This window comes from Grampus griseus, assembly GCF_964374135.1.
Source record: "Grampus griseus genome assembly, chromosome: 6".
In the NCBI taxonomy this organism is placed as follows: Eukaryota; Metazoa; Chordata; class Mammalia; order Artiodactyla; family Delphinidae; genus Grampus; species Grampus griseus.
The window spans coordinates 13,039,699-13,058,603 of NC_139000.1; the positions used below are offsets into that span (position 1 = coordinate 13,039,699).

Here is an 18,905-nt window from a genome sequence, read left to right on the forward strand (position 1 = left end):
TTTGCACACCTGTTTCCAATTCTTTTGGGTCCAGCAACACTTTCTGAAGTCTGTTCTTCCCCTGCTGATCTGCAGTCCCACTTCTGGTCGACACTGAGTTTCCACATGTGTGTGGGTCTCTTTCTATGCTCCTTATTCTGTCCCCGTGGTCCAAAAATCCATCCTGGCACCAACCCTACACTGTTAGAGTGATGCTGAAGCTTTCCAGCACATACTTATGGCTCTTTTTCCTCCCACCTGGAGACCTTTGCACATGGCTCTGCTTGGGTCACTCTCCCTCAAGTCTTCATCTAGCCAACTCCTCCTTCTCCTGGTCTCAGGGTCCTGTGCACCCTGTATTTATCCCTCAGAGCCCTGATCACAATGGTCCTGAAATCATTGATTGGGTGGGTCTTGGTTTAATGTCTGGGCTGCAGACTCCTCCAGGGCTATAATGCTGTCTCGCTTGTTTGCCTGGATGTCCTCAGCTTGAAGAACAGGGGCTGACAGATAGTAGGGTCCCAATAAGTATTTGTTAAAAGGATGAAGGAGGTAAGGGAGGAAGGTCTTCTGGCCCCAGAGCACTTTGGTCATACCTAGAGAGAAGGTTGAATGAAATTACTTAAATTGCCTGTGCCTTGGCTTTCTTCCCTGGAAAATGGGGATGTGATTAGGGTGTGCAGAGGATGAAGTGAGCTCAGGTGTGTTCGAGGCGCTTGGAGCAAAGCCTAGCAAGTGATCAGAGCTACCTGCGTTTACCTGCCCCGCACTTTGCCTCCGTGAACTCCTCGAACTCCGGTGATGGTCCTGTAGGCTCTAAAGCCTTTTCTCTAACAGTTGTCCCATTTTGATTTTGCCCCTCCCATGAACTAGTCATCTTATTCCCGTTCAGTATATGATGCAAAGGAGTCTGAGACGGGAAGAACGACTCATCTAAGGCCTTAAACCTAGAAGCCCTGATCCCAAAGCTAACGTATGTAATCTTGAAGCTGTTTGCCAGCTCAGCGATCCAGTCGCTGGAACTGCCAGTTAGATTTTGAGAACTATATATAGCTCCTCCCAAAACAAAACAAGACCAAACAACAACAACAGCAACAACAAAAAACCCTTCCAGATCCATAGTATTGACTTAAATTATTTTTATTTTATTGTTAGTGAAATAGGTATAAACCTGAAATTAAGCAGGAAGTCCTCATGCTCAGAGCTCTATAAACAAACCATAAAACCAAAACAAAATTTCTACGTAGATACAAACACAACCTCAAAACCAATAAGATCCAAACTAACAGCATTAAATTAATGTGACTGATGATGTGTTGCTGAAATCAAATCTCTTGCATCAAGTTTAATGGTAGCAGAGTGATGTTTTTACATGTCTCATCTCCTGTGTCATCATCTTTTTTTTTCTTAACATCTTCATTAGAGTATAAATGCTTTACATTGTTGTGTTAGTTGCTGCTGTATAACAAAGTGAATCAGTTATACGTATACATATATCCCCATATCCCCGCCCTCTTGCATCTCCCTCCCACCCTCCCTATCCCACCCCTCTAGGTGGTCACGAAGCACCAAGCTGATCTCCCTGTGCTATGCAGCTGCTTCCCACTAGCTATCTATTTTACATTTGGTAGTGTATATATGTCCATACCACTCTCTCACTTCGTCCCAGCTTACCCTTCCCCCTCCCCGTGTCCTCAAGTCCATTCTCTATGTCCGTGTCTTTATTCCTGTCCTGCCCCTAGGTTCTTCAGAACAATTTTTTCGTTTTTTTTTTAAGGAACAAGGATGTATTGTATAGCATGGGGAATTACAGCCTTTTTTTTTTTTTAACATCTTTATTGGAGTATAATTGCTTTACAATGGTGTGTTAGCTTCTGCTCTATAACAAAGTGAATCAGCTATACATATACATATATCCCCATATCCCCTCCCTCTTGCATCTCCCTCCCACCCTCCCTATCCCACCCCTCTAGGTGGTCACAAAGCACGGAGCTGATCTCCCTGTGCTATGCGGCTGCTTCCCACTAGCTATCTATTTTACATTTGGTAGTGTATATACGTCCATGCCACTCTCTCACTTCGTCCCAGCTTACCCTTCCCCCTCCCCGTGTCCTCAAGTCCATTCTCTACATCTGCATCTTTATTCCTGTCCTAGGTTCTTCAGAACCTTTTTTTTTTTAGATTCCATATATATGTGTTAGCATATGGTATTTGTTTTTCTCTTTCTGACTTACTTCACTCTGTATGACAGTCTCTAGGTCCATCCACCTCACTACAAATATCTCAATTTCATTTCTTTTTATGGCTGAGTAATATTCCATTGTATATATGTGCCACATCTTCTTTATTCATTCGTCTGTCGATGGACACTTAGGTTGCTTCCATGTCCTGGCTATTGTAAATAGAGCTCCAATGAACACTGAGGTACATGATTCTTTTTGAATTATGGTTTTCTCAGGGTATATGCCCAATAGTGGGATTGCTGGGTCATATGGTAGTTCTATTGTTAGTTTTCTAAGGAACCTCAAACTGTTCTCCATAGTGGCTGTATCAATATACATTCCCACCAACAGTGCAAGAAGGTTCCCTTTTCTCCACACCATCTCCAGCATTTATAGTTTGCAGATTTTTTGATGATGGCCATTCTGACCAGTGTGAGGTGATACCTCATTTTAGTTTTGACTTGCATTTCTCTAATGATCAGTGATGTTGAGCATCCTTTCATGTGTTTGTTGGCAACCTGTATATCTTCTTCGGAGAAATGTCTATTTACGTCTTCTGCCCATTTTTGGATTGGGTTGTTTGTTTTTTTGATACTGAGCTGCATGAGCTGCTTGTATATTTTGGAGATTAAACCTTCGTCAGTTGCTTCGTTGGCAAATATTTTCTCCCATTCTGAGGGTTGTCTTTTTGTCTTGTTTATGGTTTCCTCTGCTGTGCAAAAGATTTTAAGTTTCATTAGGTCCCATTTGTTTATTTTGGTTTTTATTTCCATTCCTCTAGGAGGTGGATCAAAAAGGATTGTGCTGTGATTTATGTCATAGAGTGTTGTGCCTAAGTTTTCCTCTAAGAGTCTTATAGTGTCTGGCTTTACATTTAGGTCTTTAATCCATTTTGAGTTTATTTTTGTGCATGGTGTTAGGGAGTGTTCTAATTTCATTCTTTTACACGTAGCTGTCCAGTTTTCCCAGCACTGCTTATTGAAGAGGTTGTCTTTTCTCCACTGTATATTCTTGCCTCCTTTATCAAAGATAAGTTGACCATATGTGCATAGTTTTATCTCTGGGCTTTCTATCCTGTTCCATTGATCTATATTTCTGTTTTTGTGTCAGTACCAAACTCTTTTGATTACTGTAGCTTTGTAGTATAGTGTGAAGTCAGGGAGCCTGATTCCTCCAGCTCCGTTTTTCTTTTTCAAGATTGCTTTGGCTATTCAGGGTCTTCTGTGTTTCCATACAAATTGTGAAATTTTTTGTTCTAGTTCTGTGAAAAATGCCAGTGGTAGTTTGATAGGGATTGCATTGAATCTGTAGATTGCTTTGGGTAGTAGAGTCATTTTCACAATGTTGATTCTTCTAATCCAAGAACATGGTATATCTCTCCATCTGTTTGTATCATCTTTAATTTCTTTCATCAGTGTCTTATAGTTTTCTGCATACGGGTCTTTTGTCTCCTTAGGTAGGTTTATTCCTAGGTATTTTATTCTTTTTGTTGCAGTGGTAAATGGGAGTGTTTCCTTAATTTCTCTTTCAGATTTTTCATCATTAGTGTATAGGAATGCAAGAGATTTCTGTGCATTAATTTTGTATCCTGCTACTTTACCAAATTCATTGATTAGCTCTAGTAGTTTTCTGGTAGCATCTTTAAGATTAGAATTACTGTCATAGTTTCCTTTAAAAAAAAAACAAACAAACTCATTTATTATCCAGTTTGATGGGCTGAGCAATTTAAACAATCCATTCTCAAATGCAATAATGAAAATTGGGAAATAATACACTTGGTATGACATCACTCATTGTATATTTACAGTGATACTCACCACGAATGAACTATTACAAGTGACTTCTCCAAAGACAATCATGGAGCATTTTATGCTTTTGCAAAGTATTTATTGTACTGATTGCCATGGAACTCCTCCTTCCTGAGCCACTGTGTGGGGTTGATGATTCAATTCTCCCACTGTTTACTCCACTGCGCCCATCAGGAAACTTTGTTCTCCCAAGCTCCAAGACCTCACCTGGCCCCCTGCAGCCTCTGTGTATCCTTCAAGTATTCATTCAGGCCTCTGTTCTTTTCTCATTAGCACGAAACAATTAAAATTATACACCACACCCAGGCTCTGTGCCATTTTCATGGTGTCAAATTATAGTTCCAATGCATTAAAATACTTGAGAAGCTAATTTCTTAGTCTCTGAAATTGAAGTTCAATGGCAGATGATCCTGGCAAAAGAAAATGTTGAGTTTTGCACCAGCAAAATAGATGGTCTGGGAGCCCAAGAAGTGAGGTGACTGTCGTGGTTACCAGTGTAGGACTAAATGAACCGGATGTACCTGCATCAACTCACCAGAGTGAATGGTTGTCATACAGGCCACAGAAGCACAAGCTCTGAAATAGGTTTTTTTTTTCTTTAGTTTCCTTCTAAAATAATTCTAGTAGAGAACCCCAGGGCGTGTATAGAGTTCTGTTTGAGAAACTCTGGGCCCAAAGACCACTAAGTCTGCGAACAAACCCGGGCAGGGGCCGCGCTAGGTGCCCAGTGACCAGCCCCTCCAGTCGGGAGCTCAGGACTTGGAGGACTTGGGTCGGGGGGAGCTCAGAACTTGGCGGGGGGGTGGGAGGGCTCCAGCGAGAGCAGCTCCAGCCCGCAGGCCTGTCGCTGTCTACCTCTGCGCCCTTCCTTCCCCAGGAAACAAATGGTAGATCAGACCTCCCAGGCTCTCCGCTCCCCCCGTGTTTGGCGGGGCGCCAGGGCACCGGGGCCCCTTCCTGCGGTAAGGGGAGACAGACCCCACCCCACCCTCCGATGCTCCGGGTCCCCGCCACCCCTCCCCCACCCCTCCCCCACCACGTGCAGGCCCGGGAAGGCAAAGAGGCCCAGCCACCATCACCAGGGATTTTCTTTTCTTTTTTTGCTGGTTTCAGGCTTTTTTCTGCCTGAGTGAAAATGAAACAAACACCCCCTGCGCCTCCCCGCCACCAGACACACACGCACACCGGCAGTCGTGCACTCGTGCGCCCGGCCTCCCAGCCGCCGTGTCCGGGGCGGGACCCTCTCTGCACAAACAGCCGCGGGCCGGGCCGAGCGGGGAGCGCGCCGCCCGCTGCCCAGCGCCCGCCCGCTTCCTCGCGCCCCTGCCCGCCGCGCGCTTCCCGCCGCCCCGGAGGAGCGCCCGGCTGCCGGCCGGCCCGAGCGCAGGCGGCACACCCCGCCCCGGCACGCCCCGCCGGGCTCGGGCAGAGGCAGCGCGCCGACTGTTCGGGCAGCCGAGGACGACGCCGGGGCCGGGAGCCGAGGCGCAGGTCAGCCCCGAGCGCGCCCAGCTTCTGCGGATCAGGTGGGTCCCGCGGGGCGCCGCCCGAGCCCCCAGAGGCCGCGAGCCGAGCCCGGCCTGGCCCTGGGCGGCGGGCGCCGAGTGAGGGAGGCGCGGGGAGAGGACGGGCCACCGCGCTGGCCCTGCCCTGTTGCTGCCCTGCCTGTGTCCCCGCTTTTGTTCTTGTCGCTACCACTGCGCCCTACTCCGACCCCGTTTCTGTCCCCGCCTCTGCCCAGCCTTCCAGACTCGGGCCAGAAGGGCCGCGGGGTGGGCTTCCCACGGGGTTCGCGAGGTGGAGGCGGGAGAGGGCAGGCTCAGGGGGCGCGGAGCTGGACCACCGAGGAAGTCTCGAAAGGAGAGAGGGTTCTGCCCCCGTGTATGGAGCAGGGTGGGGGAAGGGCTCCATCGCCCAGGACCAGATGGGAAGAGGATGCCTCCGGGAAGGGGGAGCCTGGGAGGGTGAAGTGAGGGGCGCAGGAACCCCCGAGAGCCGGGGCACGGAGCGGGAGAGGTCGGGGAGCTCAGAGAGCCGAGGAGCAACCCAACACCCAGCACCGGGAAAGTTTCAAACGTTGTAACTTTGGCAGCTACCAGGCCTGCTGCATCGGGGTGATGGGAGGCGAAGCCCTTCAGGTCTTCAGACCACCACGTTCCCACTCAAAGGGACACCACTCCGCGTTTGAAAATGGCAGAAAAACAGCTAAACAGAATGATTGCACAAACTCTTGAAAGGCGTCCAAGAAACAGTAAAGTGGAAAAAAATGTCAGCGCGCGAAGAGAGAAAGCAGAGCGACTTGAGATTCCCCAATCTTCCCGCGGACCAGGGAGGGAGGGAGGGAGGCGCGGAGGCTGTCGGCGAGCTCGCTCCTCCCCCAGGAGAGACCCGAGACCCCGGCGGCTGCGTTTGTAGCTCTGCTTGTGGTTTGCGCTCCTTCTGGCCGCTGAGCAGGCCTTGCTGCCTCCTTCATTTACTTAGAAATAGGTGGGTCTCAGGGGGCAGGAAGTACGGGGTGAGGGTGGGGGGAGCCCTGGCCTCGCTGCCTCCTAGCTGGGAAACCCTTTCCCAGGGAGAGCCTCAGTTTCCATAACTACGAAATAGAGATACTGCAGTGAGTAAAGAAATGCCAAGCGCCAAGGGGCTGTGTGTGTGCGTGTGTGTGGGCGCGCGTGTGTACGTAGGGGAAGGATGTGGATAGTCTGTTGTACTTCTGCGCTTCTTTGGCTAAACTCAGCACTTTTTACCTTGCTCGGAGTTAATTCTGGGTGTACCTTGCCTCCCCTACCAGGCTGGGGGGCAGGTGCAGATTCCCAGTTATTGTTACATGTAACAGGTACGCAATGACTGAATAAGACAGAGCTGAAAAAGTCCCTAGGGTTTACCTGGTCAGGGAGATTTCAAACTTTGCCCCTGAGAAGCCTAGGGTCCTCGCTCAAGGGGCACCATGGTGGGGGAGGGGAGCCTAGGCGGCAGGGCTCTGGTCCTTACCTTCCCTCTTTCAGGCAGAACCGGTTCAGTTCTGCCTTTGCCTCTTCTATATATTAGGAAACCCCAGAGGCTGTTTTTGGTATCAGATTCTTCAGATCCAGTCTGATCTGGCCATCTTTGGTGGAGAAACTAAGTCTAGAGGTGCGCACAGTGATTTGGGCAAGATCCGCCAGTGGCCAGGCCTGGCCAGGAAACCTGTCTCCTTAGTCCTAGGTCAGCAATGCCTTTTCCTGGCCCTGGTGGCTCTGAGCCACCGGCTCACCTCTTAGCACCAACCAGCCTAGACCCTAACTCCAGGGCCCCAGGGCCGCCTCCCTACCCTTGAGGGAGAAGAAGCCCAGGAGTCTCATCCTCTGAGCTTTTCCAGGCCTTCAGTGGGCCTTTCACATGCAAGTTGGTTTCACAGGCTGAAGCCAAAAGAATTAGGTTCCCCAGAAACTAGTCAGCACACTGCCCCTTTCTTAGCCCAGCCCAACAGGTATCATCGACCTCCTTTATAGTTGGGGAGATGAAGGTGCAGAGAGGTCAAGTAACCCGCTCGTGGGCACTCAACTCCTAAATTGCAGCCGGGATTTGAAAGCAGCTCTGTCTGGCTCTAAGGCTTCTGCTCTTTGCATTACATCATCTCTCATGATGGCTAGAGAACAGCTAATGGACAGATGTCATTGAGATGGGGGCAAGGGTGAGGGGAGAATGGCCGGAAGGGGGGCTGGGTTAAGGGGGAGGCTGGACATTAATATAGGTGCATTCACAGCGTAAATATAATTATTGATATATTTGAACTGTGTTTTCTGCCCTGTACATTGTCTTTATTTTAGCTTTTATTTTCTAGACACTTTAGAATTATTTTCTTTTCCTAATTTTTAACTGAAGTATAATTTCCATATGATAAAATCCACAGATGGTAAGTATTGGGTTCAACAAGTTTTGAAAGCTGTTTGCACCTATGTAACCACCACCCAAAATGAGATATGAAATATTTGCATCATCTTAGAAAGTTCCCATTTCCAGTGAATTTTCCTTCTGCCCTTCCAAGCAACCATTTTCTGATCTTCCTCACCATTGATTAATTTTGCCTGCTCCTGGACCTCACATAAATGGAATCATACTGTGTGTCTCTTTCACGTCTGGCTTATTTCACTCAACGTGATGTTTGTTAAATTCACCTGTGTTATTGTGTATATGAGTAGTTTGTTCCTTTTCAGTGCTGAGTCGTATTCCATTTTATGGATATACCATCATTTGCGTATTTATTCTCCTCTTGATGAATATTTGGGTTATTTCCAATCTGGGCTAGTCTTTCTTTCTTTCTTTCTTTTTTATTTTTGGCTGCATCGGGTCTTTGTTGCTGCGTGCAGGCTTTCTCTAGTTTTGCCGAGCAGGGACTACTCTTCATTGAGGTACACAGCCTTCTCACTGCAGTGTCTTCTCTTGTTGCGGAGCATGGGCTCTAGACACGTGGGCTCAGTAGTCGTAGCGCACAGGCTTAGTTGCTCCGCAGCATGTGGGATCTTCCCGGACCAGGGATCAAACCCGTGTCCCCTGCATTGGCAGGTGGATTCTTAACCACTGCGCCACCAGGGAAGTCCCTGGACTATTATTTCTGGTAGAAATCTTTTGTGGTCATTTGCTATCACTTAGAAGTGAAATTGTTGGGTCATAGAGCATACCATTTTACATCCCCACAGCGATGTATACGACGTAATTATTCCACATCCTTGACAATATTTGGTATTGTCTGTCTTTTAAATTTTTTTTAAACTTTTTTTTTTTTGCAGTACATGGGCCTCTCACTGTTGTGGCCTCTCCCGTTGCGGAGCACAGGCTCCGGACGCACAGGCTCAGGGGCCATGGCTCACAGGCCCAGCCGCTCCGCGGCATGTGGGATCTTCCCAGACTGGGGCACGAACCCATGTTCCCTGCATCAGCAGGCAGACTCTCAACCACTGCGCCACCAGGGAAGCCCTGTCTTTTTTATTTTAGCCATTTTAGTGCCTGGATAATGGTGTCTTATACTTTCTGTTTTTTGGGTTTTTTTTTTTGCGGTACATTGGCCTCTCACTGTTGTGGTCTCTCCCGTTGTGGAGCACAGGCTCCGGATGCGCAGGCCCAGCGGCCATGGCTCACGGGCCCAGCCGCAACGTGGCATGTGGGATCCTCGCAGACCGGGGCACGAACCCGTGTCCCCTGCATCGGCAGACGGACTCTCAACAACTGCGCGACCAGGGAAGCCCCTATACCTTCTGCATTTATGATGGAATTATAAGAGTTCTTGAGGAACACAACATGATCGGGGCAAAGAATATGAAACAAGATGGTGGTGTGGAGGCCACTGTGAGCCATGACTCCAGAGGGAAGGAACCAAATGGTGGCTGGAATTGTGACCTTAGGAGTAGGAATTTACGAGCTCGGGAGAGCTCTCTATGTATCAACTGAGATTTAAAGATCTGGTCCTTGTGCTCTATAAATACACAAGCTGACTCATGCTCATGGCTTTAAATGCTACCTGTATAGCAATCATCTTTACCTCCAGTTCAGATCTCTGTTGTAGGCTCCCAAGTCACATGTTTTTCTTGTGTTTTTTGGCTTTTTTTTTTTGTGGTATGCGGGCCTCTCACCGCTGTGGTCTCTCCCGTTGCGGAGCACAGGCTCCGGACGCGCAGGCTCAGCGGCCATGGCTCACGGGCCCAGCCGCTCCGCGGCATGTGGGATCCTCCCGGACCGGGGCACGAACCTGTGTCCCCTGCATCGGCAGGCGGACTCTCAACCACTGCGCCACCAGGGAAGCCCCCCAAGTCACGTGTTTAACTGCCCTTTGGGTATCTCTTCTTGGATGTCTCAAAGGCACTGCAGACTGGACAAATCCAGAACAGAATTCATTATCTCCTGTCGGCTTTTTGTCATGGGTCATTGGATGGTGCCACTAGCTGAAAGAATATGGAAAGAGGAATGCCTGAGGTTGGGCAGGGAGATACAGAATTTAGTTCCAAGCTAAATGGTGTGGAGCAGTCAAGGAAGATAAAGACTGGGTTGCACTGGGCAATTAGGAGCTTACTGAAATATACTGCGAGTGGTTTTGGTGGAGTGGAGGGCAGGTAAGCTAGATTGCTGGTAGGTGAGAGAGAAAGAACTGGAGATGGTGAGTAGAGTCAACTCTTTGAAGAAGTTTGTTTGAGAAAGTCAGAGGAGGGATTGAGCTATAGTTGGAGGAAGACAGGGTGAAGAAAAGGACTTTAGGATGGAAAAGATACGTGAGATATAGGCTCAGGGGAAGGATTTAGTCCAGGAGAGGGAAGGAATGGCCAATACAGCAAGGTGCTGGGAGGAGTAGGAGGGAGTGGGGAGGGTTGGCTTTGAAAAAAGATGGAGAAGCTTCATCAACTACAAAATTCTCTGTTGACTCTCCATGTGGACAACTCCTAATCGTGACGTGTGAGGTTCTTCACCACCTGCTTCCGTCTCATCTCATATATATAGTGTATATCAGTTAGCTTTTGCTGCATAACAAACATCCCCCCCCCCAACGCGTAGTTTATGACCACAAAGGTTTATTTATTACTCACACTACACGTCAGCTGGAGGGCAGTTGCAACTGCATGGTTTTGTAGATCTGCTCTGGGTGCCAGCCAGCCAGAATATCTGCTCCCTGTATCTTCTCCTCCCAGGACCCAGGCTGAAGCTGCTGCTTCTACCTGTTATATGTTATTTTATGGTGAGAGCTGGAGGAAGAAAGAGATGATGTGATGCTTCTTAAAGTCTCCGAACTGGCTCATGATCACTTCTACCCATACTCCTTTGGTCATAGCCAGTCATATGACCAAGTCCAAAGTCAGTGGGACGGAGATATATGTCCTCTACCTGTTGGCCTGGAGTGGATACTTGGGAACAGCAATCCACATATATTTGTTAGAAACTCCTTCACACAGGTCCCCGCCTATCTTTGTCTCTCCAAACTAATCCCCATCACACTGCTCTTTGGTACCATTGTTCCCCTTTCCTGAAGCATGGCAATGGCCTTTCAAGTCTCTATATCCCTCTATCTAGGCATCATCACCCCCGCCCCCGCCCCTGACCCAGCTGCCCCTGCTGAGTTGGTGTGCAGCTCTTTCAACCTGGACCCTGCTGCTGTGTGCTCCCTGTTCTCTGCTCCAGACTCGCACCCTCCCACACACCCTCTCCCTGCAGCCCAAGTCCTCTTTCTAGACACCAAATTGATTGGCATTTTCCATCTTTCCAAGGCTCCCCTCTGCTCTCAGGATAAAGCACATATCCCTTTAGGTGACATCCAAGGTCTTTGAAATTCTCATCCCTCACCACCCCACCCCTTGGAACTTCTGCTCCAGCCTGAGGGAATGACTGCAATTCCTGAAACCCTCTCTGGGCTTTTCCCCATGCTGCTCCCTCTGCTTAGAACACCCTCCCCGCCTCCCCTGCAAGCCCACTCACAGACTCCTACTCATCCTTCAAGAGCCCCACAAACCTACTCACAGAATCCCACTCATCCTTCAAGACCCAGCTTAACCATCACCCTCTCTGAGATGGCAGTCTCTTCATCCTGCCCCCCATGAATTAGGCATTCCCTTTCCTCCTGCCAGGTCTCTGGGCATCCTGCAGTACACACCCCAGATACATTCTGTCGCATGTCGTCATTCCTCCCCTCCTCAACTATAAGCTGCTGGAGCACACTGTGCACATGACCACAGCGCTCTTTACCTGGCCCACGCTGCTGGCTAAGAGTGGCCTGTGGAGGCCCACTGCCTGAGTTTGCACCCTAATGCCTGTCAGACCTGGGGCAAAATACCTCCCCTCTCAGCCTGGGCTGAAAGGTCTGCTGATAAAAGCTTCACCCTCAGTCCTGCGAGACGGAGGCCATGTAGGCCAGTCTGGGAAAACAAAAAGTAATGTACAGGGCTTCCCTGGTGGTGCAGTGGTTGAGAGTCCGCCTGCCGATGCAGGGGACACGGGTTCGTGCCCCGGTCCGGGAGGAACCCACATGCCGCGGAGCGGCTGGGCCCGTGAGCCATGGCCGCTGAGCCTGTGCGTCCGGAGCCTGTGCTCCGCAACAGGAGAGGCCACAACAGTGAGAGGCCCGCGTACCGCGCAAAAAAAAAAAAAAAAAAAAAGTACATTTGGACTGTGGACTGAAGGCAAAGGGGTCATCATTTAGTATACTTAACTCAATTATTTATAAAAGTCCTTGCAGGAACTTCCCTGGCAGTCCAGTAGTTAAGACTTTGCCTTCCAAAGCAGGGGGTGCGGGTTCGATCCCTGGTCGGGGAGCTAAGATTCCACATGCCTCACGGCCAAAAAACCAAAACATAAAACAGAAGCAATAAGAAGAAGAAGAAGAAAAAAAAGAAGCAATACTGTAACAGATTCAATAAAGATTTTGAAAATGGTCCACATCAAAAAAATCTAAATAAATAAATAAAGTCCTTGCAGTTCTAAAAAGGGGAAGTAAAAATATGTCATTGAAATCTCCAGCCAAGGAACTAATCTGCTCACCTTGTCTCAACGCTGGCGTGGAGGCCACAGTCCTCAGCTGCCTACGGTCAGGCTGTGGCTCTTGCCAGGACTTGGGCTCTGCCCTTATTGCCAAACAGAGTCTCTAAAGGAGAGGTGGCGAGGGCAGCAGGGTGGAGACCCGAGGCAGTGTGCTTACGTTTTGTGTCCCAGGGGAAACCGCACCCAGGCGTTCTCCAGGGAGCTGGTGTAGGGCCTGTCTTTCCTGCAGTGCCTGTCTCGGGCCGTGTGTGGTGGGCAGATGTGAAGGGCAGGCGAAAGCGTGGAGCTGCTGCTTGGGCCAGGTCCTAACTGGAGAGTGAGTGATCTGAGACAGAAGGAGCACATCCGGGAAGGCAGAGGGGGAAAGGATTTCTAGAAGGATGTGGTCAAGAGGGTTGCATGGCTGAGAGGATGGATAGAGGATTGGGCCCTGGAAGAGGTCGGCTGGCTATGGGTTGATCGCAAGAGCCTGGAGGGAACGGAAAAATACTGTAGAGTTGTTCTTACCAGAGGTCCCTACACTAGTGGACAGTTAGACAAGTGAGATCGTATATCCACCTTGCTTGAGGCTCACAGAAGCCCTGTGAAGTCGGCAAAGCAGGAGTTATTCCCCCCATTTTACATGTGGGGAAACTGAGGCTTAGAGTTTTGATCTTTTGGCCAAAGTCTCTCAAGAACGAAGTGGCAGAACTGAGGCATGAAAGCCCAGTCTTGACTCCACACCTGATTTGGCTTGGAGACTCTGGTGGGCTGCGGGCAGGGGGAGTGAAGGTGATTCTGAAGGGGGGCCAGGGTGCTGGGGCACAGATCCATGCCCAGCCCAGCTGAGGGCTCCTACCTGGCTCAGCCCAAAATTAGCCAGAGAGAGTGAAAAGTAGCAGCTGGAAGAGGTTGGAGAGAGAGAGGTAAGGTCTTGTAATTAGTTTTATTTATTTGGCTGTGCTGGGTTTTAGTTGTGGCATGCAGACTCTTAGTTGCGGCGTGCGAACTCTTAGCTGCGGCATGTGTGTGGGATCTAGTTCCCCGACCAGGGATCGAACCCGGGCGCCCTCCACTGGGAGCGTGGAGTCTGGACCACCAGGGAAGTCCCTTATGATTAAGGGACTTACATTAAGTTCTTAATAAAAGTTTCAAACTCCTTCCCAGTCTGGGTGTTCTTATCTTCTGTAGACTTGCTTCACGTGCCCTGGACTTGGCCCCATATGGGGGGTGGGAGGGACACTAAAAAGAGCTTTGGGCTGAAGGTGAGTTCGTCTCGCCCCGCTGAAGCTGGTGCTGCCGGCAGCAGGAGCTGTCGGAGCCTCAGCTTCTCTGTCAACAAAACGATACAAGGCTATGATCTGGCCGACTTCTCTCTGAGCAATATCTGCTGTTAAACAAAACGCAGACAGGTCCAAACCAACAGGAAGTGAACATTCAAACTAAAAATGTGCAAGGGAGAAGCAGCTGCTTTGGACAGAGTGATCAAGTTTTGAGCCCCCATTTGTGAGTTTGGGTACCAGGAACTGGTTCTAAAAGTTACACCTCTTGCCAAGACTCATGCTTTGAATCACATATTCATTCAACATTCACTGAGCTGCCGGAACTTCATTGACTCATTGTTAAAGCATCCAGAATTTATTGAGCGTCTGCTACGTGCCCTGCGAGACACCTGAGATTAGCAGTGAATAGAGAGGTACCATCTCTGCCCGTGCAGAGGTAGAATTTAGCTTGGGAGACAGTCATTCAACAGCCAAGTGCACAGAGAGAGCCAAGAAGGAGAAATACGGGGTGGAGGGTCACAGGGGCCTGTAGCTGTCGGGGCAAGTAGTCAGGAAGGGCTTCCCTGAGGAAGTGACCTTCAAACTGCAGCCTGCAGGGGTTAGAGGCTGAAGAGGGAAGAGTATTTCAGGCACAGGGAGGAGGCTCTGAGAAGCAATCATCCTGATCTTCCCCATGGCCGTTCCAGAATCCAGATGGCCCTGGTGTCTGGAGCGACACCGAGGAGGGAGCGAGCCTGGGGCAATGGGTCAGCTGCCCAGCGGGGTGAGGTTGTGTTTGGTAGCATCTGCAGGCAGAAGCGCAGCTGTCCTTTCTCCTCCGTCAGGGAAACCACGAGTCCTCAAGCGGCCGGCCAGCTGTCTCCGAGAGGAACTTGCCTGGCATCTGTGGGGAACGACACGACACTTTGCAAAATCAAGGGTGGGGTTTTCTCTAAGGGGAATATGGCTCCCGGAGAGCAGGAACTGGGTCTGGATTTGCTCTCGGTTGATCGATGGTTGTTTGTAGATTGGTATTTTTATGGCAAACTCTTATTTTCATATGTTAACCAGAGCTGTGCAGAGGAAGGGGGAATTAATATTCTCATGTGCAAACTGAGTGCTTAGGAATTCATTCCCTGGCATGAAAAGGCTTAGTAAACATTTGCGGCTGGTATACTAAGAAGCACCTGAGAAGAGGCGCCGGTCAGGAGTCGTGGCTGCAGGCAGCCGAGGGAGCTTACGGCTCACCGGGGCAGAGGAGGCACGCATTGGAAGCATTTTTTGTTGTTGCTCACAGTATCCCTGGGGAAGCTGGAAAAGCAAGTTGCGCAGAACCAGTAGAGGTTGGACAACAGACCACACAGTTAGGCTCTCCCAACAGGAGCTAATTGTAGCTTTCGCTGCCACTGGAGCTGCTGTAACATTTCACTGGCATCTGAACCTTAGCGCTGCTTCCTTATGATGCAAAGCTGACCAGGCCTGGGTCACTCTCCTGCATTCCAGGTGCAGATGAATGACCAGGGGGAGTGTTCGGCTCGTTCTGCTCTGGTGGTGGAAGAGGGTTCCTGACGCTGAGAAGTCACAAAATCCTCCAAAGTCACCAGAGATAGGGGGTCCAGTAGTGTCACAGAATCCTGCAGGTCTAAGGAGAGTCACAGGACCGCAGCTATGGGAGGGAAAAGTGTTCTGGGGAACTTCCAGAGGGGCAGCCTGGCCTTAGTCAAGTTATTGAACCCCTGAACCTCAACATTCTCGTGTGTAAATGGGTTGGTGTGGATTTAAGAGAGAACCTGTGTGTCTAGTGCCTGACATGGTGCTTGTTATCATTATTATTGGTAGAAGTAATAGTAACGTCACTCCGCCGTTATCAGAAGAGTTATGTTCTCGAAGGAAGAAACCCAACATACGAAAATCTAGAGGAATTCAGAAGTGACCGCACACTTGTACGCAAACAGATTCTCTGCAGGGTGTTCCTTTAAATTTTTACCTCCCCAGTATACTTAGGATAGGATTTAACTTATCAAAACTAAACCAGAGGAATGAATGCATCACCCTCTTACAGACCCTTGTTAAATACTGTTGAAGAGAGCAGTTCTTTTGCAGGAATTGACAGATCTGTTTAGACCTCCCAGACTCGCTTCCTCGCTGTGGAAGCCTTAAGAAAGGAAGAGGGAAGTTCATGGCCACAGGACTGTAGCCACCGCCCTCACACACAGCCCCAGGAGGGTTGGGCTGCACCACCATACACTCTCCCCAGAAAAACAGACTCCCACAAACACAGAAGGCCTGGATTAGAGCTGGAGGCCATGGTATGCTGGTAAATGTTTCATGATCAGTTGAAAAATGAAAGCCCAGGGACTTCCCTGGTGGTGGAGTGGTTAGGACTCTACGCTTCCACTGCAGGGGGCACAGGTTTGATCCCTGCAAGCCACATGGCCAGGCCAAAAAAAAAAAAAAGAAAGCCCTGATACATGGTATTTGCCAATTCCCATAGTATAGATATTTCCACTGTGACCAGTTTCAAGCTGCTACTGGAGGAGCTGGGAGCAGCTGCTGTAGAGTGTTTTCCACTGTGTCTAGATACAGCAGACATAAATAACCTCAAGGGTATAGCATGTAGTAAAACAATTAGGACGTGATAAGGTTTTTTGTTGTTGTTTTTTTTACATCTTTATTGGAGTAGAATTGCTTTACAATGGTGTGTTAGTTTCTGCTTTACAAAAAAGTGAATCAGTTATACATATACATATGTTCCCATATCTCTTCCCTCTTGCGTCTCCCTCCCTCCCACACTCCCTATCCCATCCCTCTAGGTGGTCACAAAGCACCGAGCTGATCTCCCTGTGCTATAAGGCTGCTTCCCACTAGCTATCTGTTTCACGTTTGTAGTGTATATATGTCCGTGACACTCTCTCGCTTTGTCACAGCTTACCCTTCCCCCTCCCCATATCCTCAAGTCCATTCTCTAGTAGGTCTGTGTCTTTATTCCTGTCTTACCCCTAGGTTCTTCATGACATTTTTTTTTCTTAGATTCCATATATATGTGTTAGCATACGGTATTTGTCTTTCTCTTTCTGATTTAGGATGTGATGAATTTTGATGATTACCTTTTTTTTTTTTTTTGCGGTATGCGGGCCTCTCACTGTTGTGGCCTCTCCCGTTGCGGAGCACAGGCTCCGGACACGCAGGCTCAGCGGCCATGGCTCATGGGCCCAGCCGCTCCATGGCATGTGGAATCCTCCCGGACTGGGGCGCGAACCTGCGTCCCCTGCATTGGCAGGCGGACTCTCAACCACTGCGCCACCAGGGAAGCCCCTGATGATTACCTTTTATCTTACTGTAATTCACTTAGTTGTGAGTTTATAGAATTTAATTTTTAATAATGGCTGTTTAACAACTTGCTCGCCAAGTTCCTGAAAATTTAACAACTGGCTCTTGCAAGCCAGCATGAGCCAGCTCCAGGATGCTACTGGCTTGGGAGGTCCTTGGGGACTCCAGAGGACCCAGTGAAAATAGGCCATCCCCCCAAACAGCAGTTTCCCCTACCCTCAGGCAGTCTCTAACATGCCAGCCTCTTAATTGGCTTTATTACCCTTTTCCCCACCTGAAATTACGTCTTTAATGACTTGTTAATTATAATTATTGATTTTGTGTATTTGTTTACCAACTAGAATGTGAGCTCTGTGAGAACAGAAGACTTTCCTGGGTGGTTCGTTGCCAAATCCCCAGTGCTTAGAACACTGCGTGCATGTAGTTGACCCTCAATAACCATGGATCAACTGCACGAGCAGAGACAGGGCTAGGACCCTTCGAGGGTTCAAATCCTGCCTCTGCTATGAAGTGCATCTTTCTTTTTTTTTAACTGAAGTATAGTTGATTTACAATTGTGTTAGTTTCAGGTGTACAGCAAAGTGATTCAGAGATATATATATATATATATATATATATATATACACACACACACACACATGTTCTTTTTTCCTTATAAGTTGTTGAAAGATATTGCATATAGTTCCCTGTGCTATTCAGCAGGTCCTTGTCAGTTATCTGTTTTACATACAGCAGTGTGTATATGTTAATCCCCAAAGGGTGCATGTTTCCTTGAGCCTCTTCATCTGTAAAAGAAAAGAGTTTGAGCAGAGACCCCTAGGGTTCCCTTCAGGAATAAAAAGTCTCTGTACCTGACAAAGGCGTCCCTTCCCCACAGTGCAGCCAAACAGGGATTCTCAACTGAGCATTCTCAGGGGTAAAAGCCAGCGCACTGGTTGTTAGGACCGTCGGTTTTATTCTTTTCCTCCGAGGACAGCGTTCAACACTGAGTGCAGCATGGCTTCCCTTGAGCTGCCGTGACGGGCCCCATCCAGCTGTGCAGAGAGAGCGCCAGGCCCTGCCTGTTCCGGGGCAGCAGATATTTTGAGGCCTGTGGCATTTGCAGCTGGGTGAAATGCTCTAGGGTGAAGGAGGGAAGTCTTCCTGGGTGAGTCGTTCCAGCAGGATGGGCGCCCACAGCTCCACCTGGAACACAGAGCCCACTGGAGCCAAGTGGGGGCAGCCCTAGGAGGGAGGCAGGACAGGGACCTTACGTGTCTCCTGCATCATGCTTTGCATCTCAGGACAGTGAGGTAAAAGACCGATCCTTTCCTTCTTCCTTTCTTTCTGGTCTCCCGTGGACCGGTCCTTTGGTAAAATACCGTAAACGCGAATTCCTCTCAATTTCTGTCCCTCCTCGTGGAGGAACAAACAGCATCTGTCCGCAGCCCCGCTTTGAGACTCACAGCAGCTGGTGGAAACAGGTGTTGGAGTCTCCTCCCTTTGCAGGTGAGAACACTGAGCCAGGCGGGGCTCAGGACCCTCCCTGGGTCCCTGAGGAGTGGAGGGAGATGGTGAGGCCCACACCTCCATGTCCCCAGGGGAGAGGCCACCAGCGCTGTCCGAGGGAGTCATCCTCATCCCTTCTCGAGGCTGAGATGACTGAATCCAGCCTCCTCTTCCCTGGGAGGTTTCAGGCAGAAGTAGGAACAGATAAACCCAATCTGCATCTTCTTCTGCATCTCATTGCCCTCCTCCACAAGGTCGTCCCCCTCCAGGGCAAGGTGGAGATGGTCCGGGACCCTCCCTCTACTACTGACTCAGTGCAGCTGGAGGCCTTCTCTGGTGCC

General features: G+C 49.3%; 1 protein-coding gene across 3 annotated transcripts in view; it reads left to right on the plus strand.

The window, feature by feature from the left end:
* The first annotated feature begins 5,340 nt into the window (after positions 1-5,340).
* The window catches only part of GGTA1 (glycoprotein alpha-galactosyltransferase 1 (inactive)), a 65,529-nt gene continuing 51,964 nt past the window's right edge, over positions 5,341-18,905 (plus strand). For all 3 annotated transcript variants that reach the window (XM_082656434.1, XM_082656435.1, XM_082656436.1), the window contains exon 1: positions 5,341-5,535. The gene's annotated coding sequence lies outside the window, so the exon portion shown is untranslated. The remainder of the gene's footprint in view (positions 5,536-18,905) is intronic.